Here is a 13,623-nt window from a genome sequence, read left to right as displayed (position 1 = left end):
CTCCATGCTCAGTCCGGAGCCCGACTCAGGGCTCAATCCCACGATCCAGGGATCATAACCTGCGCTGAAATCAAGAGTCAGATGCTCAACTAACTGAGCCACCGAGGGGTCCCAAGAGTCTATATTAAAAAAAAAAAAAAAAAAAAAAAAAAAGAGCTTTCGGTGACTCCTAAGTTGGTGCTAAAGTTGGGGTCAAATACCTCATAAGAAACCTTGCTTTGGGGCGCCTGGGTGGCTCAGTCAGTTGAGCGTCCAACTTCGGCTCAGGTCATGATCTCACAGTTTGTGGGTTCGAGCCCCACGTCGGGCTCTGTGCTGACAGCTCGGAGCCTGGAGCCTGCTTCGGATTCTGTGTCTCCCCCTCTCTGACCCTTCCCCGCTCATGCTCTGTCTCTCAAAGATGAATAAACGTTAAAAAAAAAATTTTTTTTAAAGGAAATCTTGGGGCGCCTGGGTGGCGCAGTCGGTTAAGCGTCCGACTTCAGCCAGGTCACGATCTCGCAGTCTGTGAGTTCAAGCCCTGCGTCAGGCTCTGGGCTGATGGCTCAGAGCCTGGAGCCTGTTTCCGATTCTGTGTCTCCCTCCCTCTCTGCCCCTCCCCCGTTCATGCTCTGTCTCTCTCTGTCCCAAAAATAAATAAACGTTGAAAAAAAAAAATTTAAAGGAAATCTTGCTTTGACTAGTTTCTCTCATTCATTTAAACAACGTTTATTCAGTGTCCTTGGGTGGCAGACACTTTTCTATACCATTAGGATATGCCAGCAAATGTAACTGACAAAACTCCCTGCGTTCGTAGGGCAGGTGCACTTTCACTGGGGGCTGGGGAAGAGGCAGGGAGACAGACCATATGCAGTAGACCCAGTGGACAAAGAAGCTGTGGAAAAAATGAGGACTTGGTCAATGCCACAGAGAAAAGGAAAGCACAACTTGAAGGGGATTAGAAGGGCAGGGTGGGGCAGCTGCCATGTCCAATCCTAGGGCCACCTTGAGCATGTGACTTAACCTCAACGGGTCCCCCCTGCCTTTTCCATGACTTAGAACGAACACCTGCCCCACAAGGTCACAGCCATGGTGGAATGCGGTCGTGCTGTTCACATACTCAGGACACAGGAACACCCACAGAGTTGTCATGGGCACCATTTTTTACTTGAGGTTTGCACACATGGTGAGGAGAAACCCATCTGCACAGGAAGAGAAAGTTAGTAACCAGGTGATTTATGGAGTTTCTGTTGTCTCTCCCACTGGTACCACTGAGCCTAATCTACTTTAAGTGGGAGCAAAGGACATTTTGATCCACGGTAATAGAAAAGGGTTTGAAAGAAGATCCCCTTGAGATGGAAAACATAGAGACTGACTCCCGTTCTTGGACTCCTATGCTGTGGAGGAGAGGAAATGAGGAGGGGAAGAGAGCACAGGAACCCAGAGGGCAAGAGGCGGAGGAGAATACCCGTAACAGATGGAAGGGTGGAAGGCGTTGGCCCAGAGTATTAGCTGGCTTCCCGACTTTCTTTCAAATGCGCTGACCAAAGAGATGCTCAGCAATGGTTTGTTCAATGAAATGCCTCACACAGACCAAGTTTACGCCGCAAAATTGAGACTTCCAGTCACAGGGAAGGACTGAGAGAGCCTCGGTGAAGATCGAGGGCCCTGTTCAGTCTCGTGGACATTATGGGGAGGAGGAGAACCCGCTTACGTTGGAGAAATGAGAGGGGGCTACAGCCTGGGAGAAATAACGCGGAATTAATCATTCGTGTTTGGTCTGCGATGATCAAAAACAGAAACAACCTACCGGGCAGGCCCGTGTATACGTCACAACACCCCATCTGCCATAGGCTACGTTGGTTTTCATCCCACAGCTTTTTAGGCTTAATGCTAACATGCTGGGTTTCTTTTTTTCAATTCTCTGTTTACTTCTCACAGATATCATGGGGAACTCATCAATTGAACATTGGCACAGAAATACATTTCTATTTATTTGTATAACAAATTTTATACGTGCACTTCAATTGCATCTCTAACAACTAGGCTTTTATGGCTTCCCTTGGTAACTTCCAGGCCTGCGAGGGGGATCAGATGTATCAGACGCCCTGGGAGGCACCGATTCCGTGGGTCTGCAGCTGCTAAGGAACTACTGGGTGTAAATGCAAGCTCGTCCTAACTGCGGGTTACTGGTGGTGGTGTGGTGGCTTCCCAGACGACAATCCACTGGGTCAGGGGAGCCTCTCCAACTCGATCTGTAAGGCAACGGCTACCCATCTTTTCAAGCATGGGACCCAACCCCGCCAGGCCTTCCTGCCTTTTCCAGAAAATGCAAAAGACTTGTCATCACATCAAAAAAACTTTGTGGGTCTCACGAATAGTACTTGCATCATTTATTTTCAAATACTTATGGGCAAGAAGCTACGAGAAATTTGGTAACAGTTTAAAGTTAATACGTGTTTCGTAGATTGCAGCAGGAGCCTCTTACACTGTGTATAGTTCAGCCTACAGACAGTGCTTGGTGGGCCTAGTGGCCACGTGATGAACTGTACAGATGTTTCAGACACAAGCTTTGTGGAAAACAACATGGGGATTAGTTTAAAAGAACTAATGGCGGGGGGAGGGGGGTGCCTGGATGGCTCAGTCGGTTAAGCATCCGACTTCAGCTCAGGTCATGATCTCCCGGTTCATGGGTTCGAGCCCCGCGTCGGGCTCTGTGCTGACAGCTCAGAGCCTGGAGCCTGCTTCGGATTCTGTACCTCTCTCTCTGCCCCTCCCCTGCTCGCTCTCTCTCGTGCGCTCTCTCTCTCTCTCTCTCTCTCTCTCTCTCAAAAATAGATAAACATTAAAAAAAAATTTAAAGAACTAACAGAATACCATTTGCCAATAACCCAAAGCAGGGGAAAACCCTGGGACATATGGAAAACTCTGAAAATATCCAGCTGCAGTCAGATTCTGGCATTAACCCTGTCCTGGTGCCGATCCTGAGCGACTGTTTTCTGGTTGGGCTCTTTCTTTTGTGCCCCCAACCTGACTTGTCTCTCTACTTGGCCTACAGGGACATTCATGCTGATGTGTTCACTGCAGAGGACACTCAGTTGCCTTGCATTTCTCAGTGTGCAGTTCTGAAAGTGTAGGTTTGCCATCCAACTTAGCAGAACAAGATGATCTCAACCGTCCTCACTCTGGCTTCCTCTCTGTTCCTGCACATCCAGATCCACAAACCCAGGACTCGCAGGCAACGCCCACGGGGACAGGCCCTGGCGGCAAGAGGGAGAGGTTTATAAACTGCAGGGCTTTAGACTTTGTGCGGCCTGGAAGATTCTCCTCCATCTTCAGTGGCCTCAGGGCTCATTTCCTGTTCTCACTACGAATATGGGCAGCGTGTCGAAGCACCTGTCCCTGCTCATGAGCTTAACCCAGCCACGGAGTCAGAGTTTGGTCACCTCCTGCAGGCCGCCCTCCTTATAGGTAGGTGGCTGGCTCAGCCCTGGAGAGAGAGGGTCATTCTTGAGAAATGCGGGTACCATCATGAGGATCCGGGCCCCTGGCCACGTCTGACCGAGTTTCTGAGACGTCTACCGAGGAAAAAAGGAGAATTCCGCTGAGAAGGGACCTAAAAAGTCAGGGGAAACCTTTCAGGGCCTAATTGGGAAAGCAGCTGGGTGGCAGCAGCGTGGCCACGAGGACCCTTCCACGGGCTTCGGCATCGCACGCTGGACGAAGGAAGGGGCTGCCGGTGGAAGGGAAAGAGGAATATATCGAGGGGTCTCAGGAGCAAGAAGACCGCTTTCCTCCTCCCTCACTTTCTGTGCTGTCAGTCCTGGGATCCACGCCCGAGCATCATCCCAGATCCAGGGATGGGGATGAAGCGGGGGAGCGTTCTTGACTTCTCCGACTAAGTTCATTATTATTATTTGGCCAAACCAGCTTCTGGGAAGCGGTCTAATTAAAAGCAGAAAGAAGTTCAAAGCGGCAGCCGGTACAAAGCCCAGCTCCATCACCTACTAGCTGTTTGGCCCCGCAAGCCCCTGGACCTTTTCTCTCTTTTCTCACGAATTTAAGACATAGAGTTTTATGAAGCTATCTCTGTTTTTGTTTTGAAGTATAATTAATATACCATGTTATGTCAGTTTCAGGTTTACAACACAGTGATGCAACAGTTCTATTCAACACTCAGTGCTGCCCATGATACGTGTTGCCACCACCGACAGAATGGGACAACCATCCAACGTTATTATAATATTATTGACTGCATTCCTTACGCTGTACTTTTCCTCTCCGTGACTTATTTATTGCATAACTGGAAGTCTGTACCTCTTAACCCCCTGTGTCCATTTTACCCCTCCCCCCACCCCCCTTCTCTCTGGCAACCACCCCCCCGACCTCTTCATTTCCCAGTATCTTCACCTATAAAATGATAATCGCAGCAGCACCTCCTTATAGGGTCTTGACGGCAAATAGGTTTACAAGAAACTTGAGGTATAATTTTAGTGTAACTTGGGGCTACGGGTTAATAAATTTGATTCCAAATATAGCACATATTAGGCCCCTCAGTAAATATTATTTCAGTGAATTAAGATCAATACCAAATTCTTCAGGAGAGAGAGCTGGAAATGAATGTTCACGACTGATAAATTACGTGCGGGGTGAGGTTTTACAAGGGAATGCTGAGTTGAAATGGCACTGTGTCTTAACTAGAGGGAGATCTTCAGAAAAGAAAAAAATACATGATTCTGTGGGAATGACCTTGGTATCAACATACCTGAATTCTATTCCTGATTCTATTAATTGACTCTATTAAGTGTCAATTCTATTAATTGTCAATTCTATTAATTAATTATAAATCAATTAATTCTATTAATTGACTCTGTGGCATTGAAAAAAAAAACCTACTTCATACGCACGGTGTTTTTTTTGTTTTTTTTTTTTTTGCACGGTGTTTTTGTAAACTGAAGAAGCTAGACCAGATCATGTCTAAGGTTCACGTCTACTCAGCAGATGATTCAGTCTCTGGTACTTCTGCAAGAAAAGAAATTTGCAAAAATAAATAAATAAATAAATAAGTAAATTAATTAACTGAAAAATTAAAAATTTAGAAAGAAAGAAAGAAAGAAAGAAAGAAAGAAAGAAAGAAAGAAAGAAAGAAAGAAAAGCTAATTTGCTGAAGTGAAGCAAGTCAAACGTGGTTTTAAGGGGCGGGGGGAGATCTGTGTTTTTATGGAGAAATATGCCAAATTCTCACCAGGATAAAAGTCATCATCATTGTGGGTCATGATTATCATTATCATCATCATTATCGCTATCACGTAATTTACTGCTGGCCAGATGCTGCACTAGGTGCAGGTTATACGCACCATTTATTCAACCCTCTCAGTATTTCTTAGCATCTCACCAGATCCATTCAAGAAAGAGAAATTTATGTTCCCTAAAAAAAAGAACGGGATAATCTCCAATTATGTGACTAAAACCTATCATTCATTAGTGGTCTCCCACACGCCAGATGCTTCGCATACCTCTTCTCTAATCCCCACAACAACTCTGTAAAGTAGGTGATGCAAGTTCTGGGTTATTGTTCCGTTCCTGGTAACAAGTCACCACAAACTTAGAGGCTTCAATGGACACATTTCTGCGGAGAAAGAGTCCAGCGTGGCTTAGCGTGTCCTCTGCCCGGGGCCTCACAAGGTTGCAGTCACGATGTCAGCTGGGCTGTGATCTCATCTCCTCTAAAGTTCCCTCTGGTGGTTACACTAGGTCCCTACCGTTTTGCTGACCTTCCATGAGGGCCGCTCTCTGGTATGCGGTCTGCTCCTCAAGACCTCCCTTCAAGGTCATGAGGAAAATTCTCCTGACTTCTGTCTCTGACCTCTAGACCCTCTTTTCAAGAGTGTGCCTGATTAAGTCAGGCCCACCCAGGATAATCTCCCTTTTATTAACTCAACATTGACTGACTTGGTACCTTGATTACTTCAGCAAAATCCCCTCACCTTTGCCATACTAATGTAAGCTAATCAGGGTCCAATATCCCACCATACTGAAAGATCCCACCACACTTGGGGGAGGGGATTATCCGGGACGTGCATCCCAGGGACAGGAATTTGGGGGGCCATCCTGGAACCCTGTAGCAAGTTCTGTCTTAGAAGTCATCAGGTGCATATCTAATGATGCATGAGTAATAAGGAGCAAAATTGGTCTCATAGTCAAGTGTAAGAGTCCTGAACCCGAGCCCCTTCTTACACATCACACCCCTGTTCTAACAGCAAACTTCACATCCCCAGAATAAACATGTTACTGAGGTCATCCGGGGTAGCTGCAGTTCATAAAAACACTTTATGACATGTAAAATTCACCATGATCAAATCAAGTTCATGATTCTCGAGGGAGCCCCTCTCAGCACACATGTCAATCAATTCCAGGCTAAGCCATCAAACCCAATTACCCGGAAACCAGCTGACACAAACTATTAGGAAAGCCATGTGAAGCAAGAGAACAGACAGCCTCACTTTGAGGCTCTTCTCCCTCTCTGTCTCTTCTCCTCACCGCCTTTGCTCAGGTGTCACATCATTGCTCATGAAGCTTCTGCACTTGGCCAGACTCCCACCTCGTCTTGTCCCGATCTTCCCTTTTTTGACCCCCTGCCCCACACAGATGGAGCCCTCAAGACACGTCCGTTGGACTAAACTCTTCTTCTCGCCTCCTAATAAGCATACTTCAGACTCTCTCGATTTTCTCCCCTACAATTTCAAGTGTTTCGGAGCATTGGAATTAACTGACGTTACCTGGGTGTGTCCGTATAGACAAGTGCCTTTCGTGCAATGGCCTTGTCCGCAGCCAAGCGCGTGGAATATGTTGCTCCACGTTGGCTCCACGCTTCCCTCCTTTCCCTTCCTCCTAGAGAGCAGAGGCTGAGGAGCTAACACCTATTGAACACCTACTGAATACCGCATACAGCATTCGTGCAGTTATTTATTACCTTTCAGACCTGTCGATGCCCAGGCTCAGAGAGGTTGAATAACTTGTCTGAGGTCATGCCGCTGACCATGGTGCAGCTCAGAGCTGAACCCAGGCCGTGTGATGGTGAAGCCACAGTCTTTCCATGCTTCACTGCTGAGCTGGGGCTTGCCTCCTCAAGTTGAGCATAGTCTCCCAAACTTTGAACGGTGTTTAGACAGGTCTGAATTTTAAAGGGGCCTCCAAGTGTTCAAATAAAACCTCATCTAGGGGCACCTGGGTGGCTCAGCTGGTTAAGCGTCTGACTTCGGCTCAGGTCATGATCACCCAGTTCGTGGGTTCGAGCCCCAAGTCAGGCTCTGTGCTGACCGCTCGGAGCCCGGAGCCCGCTTCAGATTCTGTGTCTCCCTCTCTCTTTGCCTCTCCCCTGCTTGCCCTCCGTCTCTCCGTCTCTCAAAAATGAATAAACATGTTTAAAAAATTAAAAACAAAAAACCTCATCTTAACAGATAAGCGTTTCTCAAACGCATAGGTGGCAACCTAACCGATTGATGCCGTGTGTGAAAACTCAGTATTTCTATAGAGTTTACCGTACGTTTCTGCTCCTTAGCACCTACGCAGGCCTGAGACCTATTAGTCCATCAGGAAATGTTTGGAGACAAAAGGCAGGAAGGGACGAGGAGATGGGCACTTGGGGTGTTTGGTGGGGTGGTGGATGCATACTGCAGGCGAGCAGAGCTCGGCCCAGCACCAGCCGGTCAGCGGCCCGGCTAACGCGGGACGCGAACGTTCTCACTGCTTTCGCGTGCTTCTACCGCCCCCTAGCCACCGTGGGGAGAAAGACCCGTCACCGGGAAAATCCGTCATTCCTCCAGCGCAGCCCTGGTGAATTACTCTCAGTCCCCTGAGTTGACGGTCTTCACTGCAGTGTAACTCCCGTGCGTTTTGCTTTTTCATTAGCAGCTTCCTTTAGTAGCTAATATTTAAAAACGGCATCACCAAGGGTTGGCATCGCTTGTCTTCTCCGCCCCGAAGAATGCAATTTGTCAATTCTTTCAAAGCCCTTTGCCGGTGGGAACTGTGCCTTCTTTGTCTCTGAGTCCCCAACTCCACCATGAAGGCTCCTGGGCGTATGTCCGTACACGCCTTGGCTTTAGGGCCAGGTCAGATGCTGTCTCCCCCACGAAGCTCACACAACAATAGCTTCTGCTAATTCCCCATTCACTATGCGCCAGAAGCCTTATGAGCATTATTTCATGTACTCTTGTGATGGCCCTATGAGGTAGTAGGATTACCCTTGTCTCACAGTCGGGGAAACGGAGGTAGGATGAGGGCACCCAGTTAGCCCTCAGCAGAGCTGAGATTCAAACCCAGCTGGCCTCCTCCCCAGGCCTAGGACGTCCTCTCAACACATGCCCTTGGAGTCCCCCAGCCAAAGTGGTATCTCCATCCTCTGTCACCACCCCTGCCTGTCTCCTTCGTGTCATTTTTACCTCCCCTCCCTGTACGTTGTATTTCTTCTTTCTCTAAACCAGAAACTCAAACCCCACAAGGGACACTGTCCCCACCCCCCCATGTCATCGTTGTGCACACAGACTCTCATGTGTGATACTCAGGAAAGGCGTGTGTTCATCCACATAACTTACGAAAGTGCAACTCCTTCAGTTACACTTTAGTTCTGAACTTTATTTATTTATTTTGAGAGAGAGAGATGGCACAAGCAGAGGAAGGGGCAGAGAGAGAGAGACAGAGACAGAGAGAGAGAGAATCCCAAGCACGCCCTGTACTGTCAGCGTGGAGCTCGAACCCCTGAACCACAAAATCATGACCTGAGCCAAAACCAAGAGTTGGACGCTTAACCGACTGAGCCTCTCAGGTGCCCCACAGTTGTTAGTTCTGAGTTCAGGTTTCCCAAGGAGAGACCTGAGGATGTGTGGCTTCAGAATAACTCACAGACCTTTAGTCGGTTATCCGAATGCACATAGGCTCTTGGGAGGGAGTGGGACGAATAAGGTGTTGCAAAGTGGGATTTATAATTGAGAGGCAACAGAGGGGAAGGGAGAGCTGCAGACGGTCAGAAAGCAGGTCCATCTGGGAACAGTGAGGCTTGGTTTACGTTTTTTAGTAAACTAATCAGCAGAGGGGAGAACAAAGAGGTCAGGCTGGGAGCCCTATGCTTCTAGAAGCATCCAAGAAAGCAATTCTCAAAACTCTTGGGAGTTGGACTGCAGTAAGTGACAGGCTGGCTGTGTGACATGTCCAGAGTCCTCCCCCACCTCCCCCCTGCTTGCTTCCCTGATCAGATTCCTCTACAGGGAGGTGAGCGCTGTCCGATCATCACTTGCCAGGACTGAACCAGATGGAAGGCGGGCCATTCTTCAGTGCAGGAAAGCAGCACAGGGTTCTAGAAGAAAGGAGCCTGACCCATAAGTTATTTGAGGGAGTGTAGGATAAGGGGGTTGTGGGGGCGCCTGCATGGCTCAATCAGTTAAGTGTCTGACTTTGGCTCAGGTCATGATCTCACAGTCTGTGGGTTCGAGCCCCGCATCGGACTCTGTGCTGACAGCTCAGAGCCTGGAGCCTGCTTCGGATTCTGTGTCTCCCTCATTCTCTGCCCCTCACCCCCTTCTCTCTCTCTCACTCTCTCTCTCAGAAATAAATAAAACATAAAAAAAAGAGTAAGGGGGTTGGTCGAAAGCAGAATTTGGAGTAATGGGTAGCAAATTAAGAGTTGATGGGAGAAAGAAAAAAAAACAGGTGCACACAGAGGTTGAGTTCACATTGAACAACCATGTGGGGATGGATACGGGCCAATCTGCAGATGATGCTGCAGTCTTGAAGGCCATGCCATGCCATGCCAGGCACGAACCCTTCACCCCTCGGACTCTGAGGAGGACCAGGGGGCCCTGGAGAGGTACCCAATGGAAAGTGGGCACTTCGGGACTCGGGCATTGGCTGCTGACCAGTACAAGGAAATGTAGTCTTTTATCAACCACTGCTCTCATCATCTCATTGACTACCTGCACTGAGAATAGGGAATAGGAAGAGAATTTGAATATCTGGGATCGTTAACGGACCCGGAAGCCAATGTAAAGGGAAATTGGCAGGTGCCTGGTGGAGCTGCCCTTCAGGTCAGATCAGGCTCCCTGTGGCCCCATCATGGTGGGTCTGGCAGCCCCTGTGGTCTTAGCTGTTGACCCTCCCCACCCCAGGGAGGTGGCCCTGGCAGAAGCCCCGGCCAGCTGGCTGAGTGGCAGCCCCATTCGCCAAGGCAGGGAAACCAGCTGGTCAGTTGGGCCAAAGCCCAGAGTGATGCTGATCTTGGCAGTCTCTCGTGCCCTCTCACCGCTGCCCACGGCCCACAGGTGGCTCTTCTCCACGTGCCAGAGTCAAAAACAAAATCCCTGCCAGCTGAGAAGCAACAACAGAGCCATTTGCCTCTGGGCTTCTCGAAATGTGCAATTCAGATCACACACCCCCCCCCCCTAGAATTTTTGTTTAGAAGATCCGGAATTTCTGACTTTCCAAGAAGGAGCCCAGCACCCACGCCTTTGTGGAAAATAACAGGAATAAACGTCCTCAGAGCCAGTCCCTCAATGTCTACAGGTTCCAAGAAGTTGCAAGACCATCATCACCGCCCTCCACGTTTGGCAACTGTTCCCACGGCATCCTGAGTACATTTTCGTGGCTGTTTCTAATTACTCCCTGCACTTGGGGAGTTCATTTGCATCACAGTTTTGCTCTGGGCCATCGAAAGCTATTTCCGTCTTCCCATATGTGTTTGGCTACCACTAATTGGGGAAAGTTATTTTTAGTATTTCCTTGTCTTTCCATCTTTGCAGATCTGCCCTATTTAGGGGGGAAAAAAATCTAGAAAAGAGTAATTTTTCCCCCCTAAGGAATACCAGAGATGCTTTTAAAGTTCTACAAGTAACCTTTTCATGTTCAGTGTAGAAGTCAGTAAAAGGGAACAAGAATCCAAAATCCTGGATTTTATCCTCTACTATCTGTGCTGCCATAGAAAGAAAACGAAGGATTCTTTTCCTCCTTCAAGACCCAGGTTGGTGTCGTCCTATAGCTCCCCCATCCCACTCCTGCGTCAGGTCGACCCATGGTCCCCAGAATTCCACAACCCCACTAGAACTATACCTTGCTAGGCTTTTGTACATTTCAGATACTACTTTGCACCCCCGAAGACCTCTGTCAAATTAACATATCTTTTCAAAAACTAAACATGAAGGATTTAAAACTACTTCTACCTAATCTATACCAAAAGCACCTTCTTTTTATTAGCTAGCAATTTGAAAAGCAGCTGCAGAATGATTTTAGCGCTTGAATTTAAAACAATCTCAGCACACAAATATTTGTTTATCGATAGCAAAATTAAATGGTATTTTCTTATCCTTTGGTTTGGTATTTTGTTTCTAACTATCATTTATCAAAAATAATTTTAAAAAGCAGCTCTTGAAGCAATAGAAACATAAATCTTTGACTTATTTTGGTCAAGGTAGACCTGGTAGTGTCACTCAGAAACCGATTATATTGAAACAGTTTAATTTTTTCTGTTCTTCGTTACTCAGAGACTCATAATTAGGACGTCTTTCAAATTTGTGAGCAGAGAGCTTCATAAAAAAAAAACCGAATTTGAAAGTAATTAACTTACCACACACCTATTAGAATGGCTCAAGATCCAGGACACTGACAACGCCAGCTGCTGGCAGAGATGTGGAGCCAACAGGAACTCTCGTTCATTGCTGGTGGGAATGCAAAATGGCACGGCCGCTTTGGAAAACGGTTTGGGATTTCTTACAGAACTAAACAGACTCTTACCATAGGATTCAGCAATAGCACTCCTTGGTGTTTACTCGAGGAGTTGAAAACGTATGTCCACACACAAACCTGCAGATGGATGTTTATAGCAACAGCGTTCGTAATTATCAAACTTAGTCACTTTTTGCCCATTATCGTGTTGCAAATACCTCTCCCAGTTTGCCTGCAAGTATATAGATACCTTTGGGTGGTGGGCATAGAGATGCAGTGCCTGTAACCCTTTCAAGGGAGGGCTTGTATCAGCTGTCAGAAGAGAATCCCCAGTTTCTTCTTGCCTCAGTTGCCGAGAGCTGACTTGCCCAAGAACATGCTCTTCCTGGCGGACCCATATCTGTTGACCTGTTGTGGTAGGAGACAAAGGCCCAGCTATTTCAGCCCGACATGGGACCACTCTGACAGGCCATTTCTGTTCCAGAGCCCTCCAGAGGATTCCCATTGTTGGCCTGCATTGTAAATTGATCTTTCCCTTGAAGAAACCCCTCTTCCTTCACCGCCTTCCTGCAGATCTTAATCTCCAAAAAATACCAGGCACGTCAAACTCCATCTTGGCATCTGTTGCTAGAAAACCCAACCTATGACATCTTGGAAGTTAACTGTGTAATTAACAGCTGACAAGGTCACCTGGGTGGCTCATCAGTTAAGCATCTGACTCTTGATCTCAGCTCAGGTCTTAGTTCTCAGGGTTGTGAATTCAAGCCCCATGTTGGGCTCCATGCTGGATGTGAAGCCTACTTTTTAAAATGTTTTAAAAATTAAAAAAATTAAGAGTTGACATAATATACACCTTTACATATAAATACACTATCCTGGAAAATAGTGTGTTTTTTTAATCATAGAAGAAACTGGTTCTTTTATAGAATGATTGTTGGAATGAAAGATTCAAAAGTTGAGCACCATACCTGAAACGAATACAACACAGTATGTTAACTATACTGGAATTTTTTTTTTAAAGATCTTAATTCGCTGACATGAGAAAACTAGAGTGATACAGTTAGGACAGTGATTATATTGCTTTTCAAACATTGGCCCTTGTCAAGAAATCAGAATAGCATTTCATTTTTTAGTTTTAATGATCTCAAATAGGATAATAATACATTATAACTCGATTTGTAAGCCTACTTTTGGAAGGATATATAAATTATCTTTGTGGACTTGTGTAGGACCAAAATGTAATAAATGATGTAAGTCAATCTGGAAAACAAAACAGGTTGAGTACCAAAAACAAAACCAAAAAACACATGAGTATCAAAAAACACAGCATTTTTCTAACAGCCATTATGCAAATCTATCGTCTACATTACGTTCCTCCAAATAAAAGCTATCCCTTTATTTGGGGTTATAGTCCTTATTATTCGCTGCCCCCTTTATCTTGCTTTATTTTTCATTGTAGCATTTTATTCGAATATCATTAATGTCTATATCTACCTCCCCAGCACCTGGAATGGAACATGACATTCAATAAGTATTGGCTGGAAAGGTAATTGGACAGATGAATAAATGAATTAGTGACTTAGGGCCAAAAGCAGATGAAACATGTCTAGACCAATAATATATTTGGCCTCCCTCTTTAGGAAAATGAAGCATACAGGGTATTATCTTCCTTTATATAAAATTGCCCCAAATATTCATTGCACATGCGCAGATGTTTCCACTCTGGAAACCATTTTTCTTTGCTCCCTTCTTTCTCCCAGCCTCACCCCTTTGATGCAGGCTGCCCGATTGTATAGCTTCAGGGGAGCTCACAAGAAGATTGTATTCAGGGGATCAGGAATGGTAACAGATGGCTGGATGCCCTCATTTTGCAGATGCCTCTGTATCTGTGCTGCTTAAAAGCATTTTAACTAGCATAGGGTGAGACATGTA

The 13,623-nt window shown here is 46.5% G+C and overlaps 1 long non-coding RNA gene across 1 annotated transcript; it reads right to left on the bottom strand.

Moving 5' to 3' along the window:
• Positions 1-4,889: 4,889 nt before the first annotated feature.
• LOC124519874 (uncharacterized) lies at positions 4,890-12,093 on the bottom strand. The gene is made up of 3 exons (XR_006964209.1): positions 11,942-12,093; positions 11,761-11,829; positions 4,890-5,001 (listed from the first exon to the last, which is right to left on the bottom strand). It is a non-coding gene; the product is annotated as an uncharacterized LOC124519874 (long non-coding RNA).
• Between the last annotated feature and the right edge of the window lie 1,530 nt (positions 12,094-13,623).

Source organism: Lynx rufus, unplaced genomic scaffold, assembly GCF_022079265.1.
Source record: "Lynx rufus isolate CCGP_SWC_20201006 ecotype Redwood Valley unplaced genomic scaffold, mLynRuf1.p SCAF_29, whole genome shotgun sequence".
Taxonomy (NCBI): domain Eukaryota; kingdom Metazoa; phylum Chordata; class Mammalia; order Carnivora; family Felidae; genus Lynx; species Lynx rufus.
The sequence above is the reverse complement of the archived record's forward strand: the minus strand, read 5'-3'. Positions and strand labels throughout refer to the sequence as shown.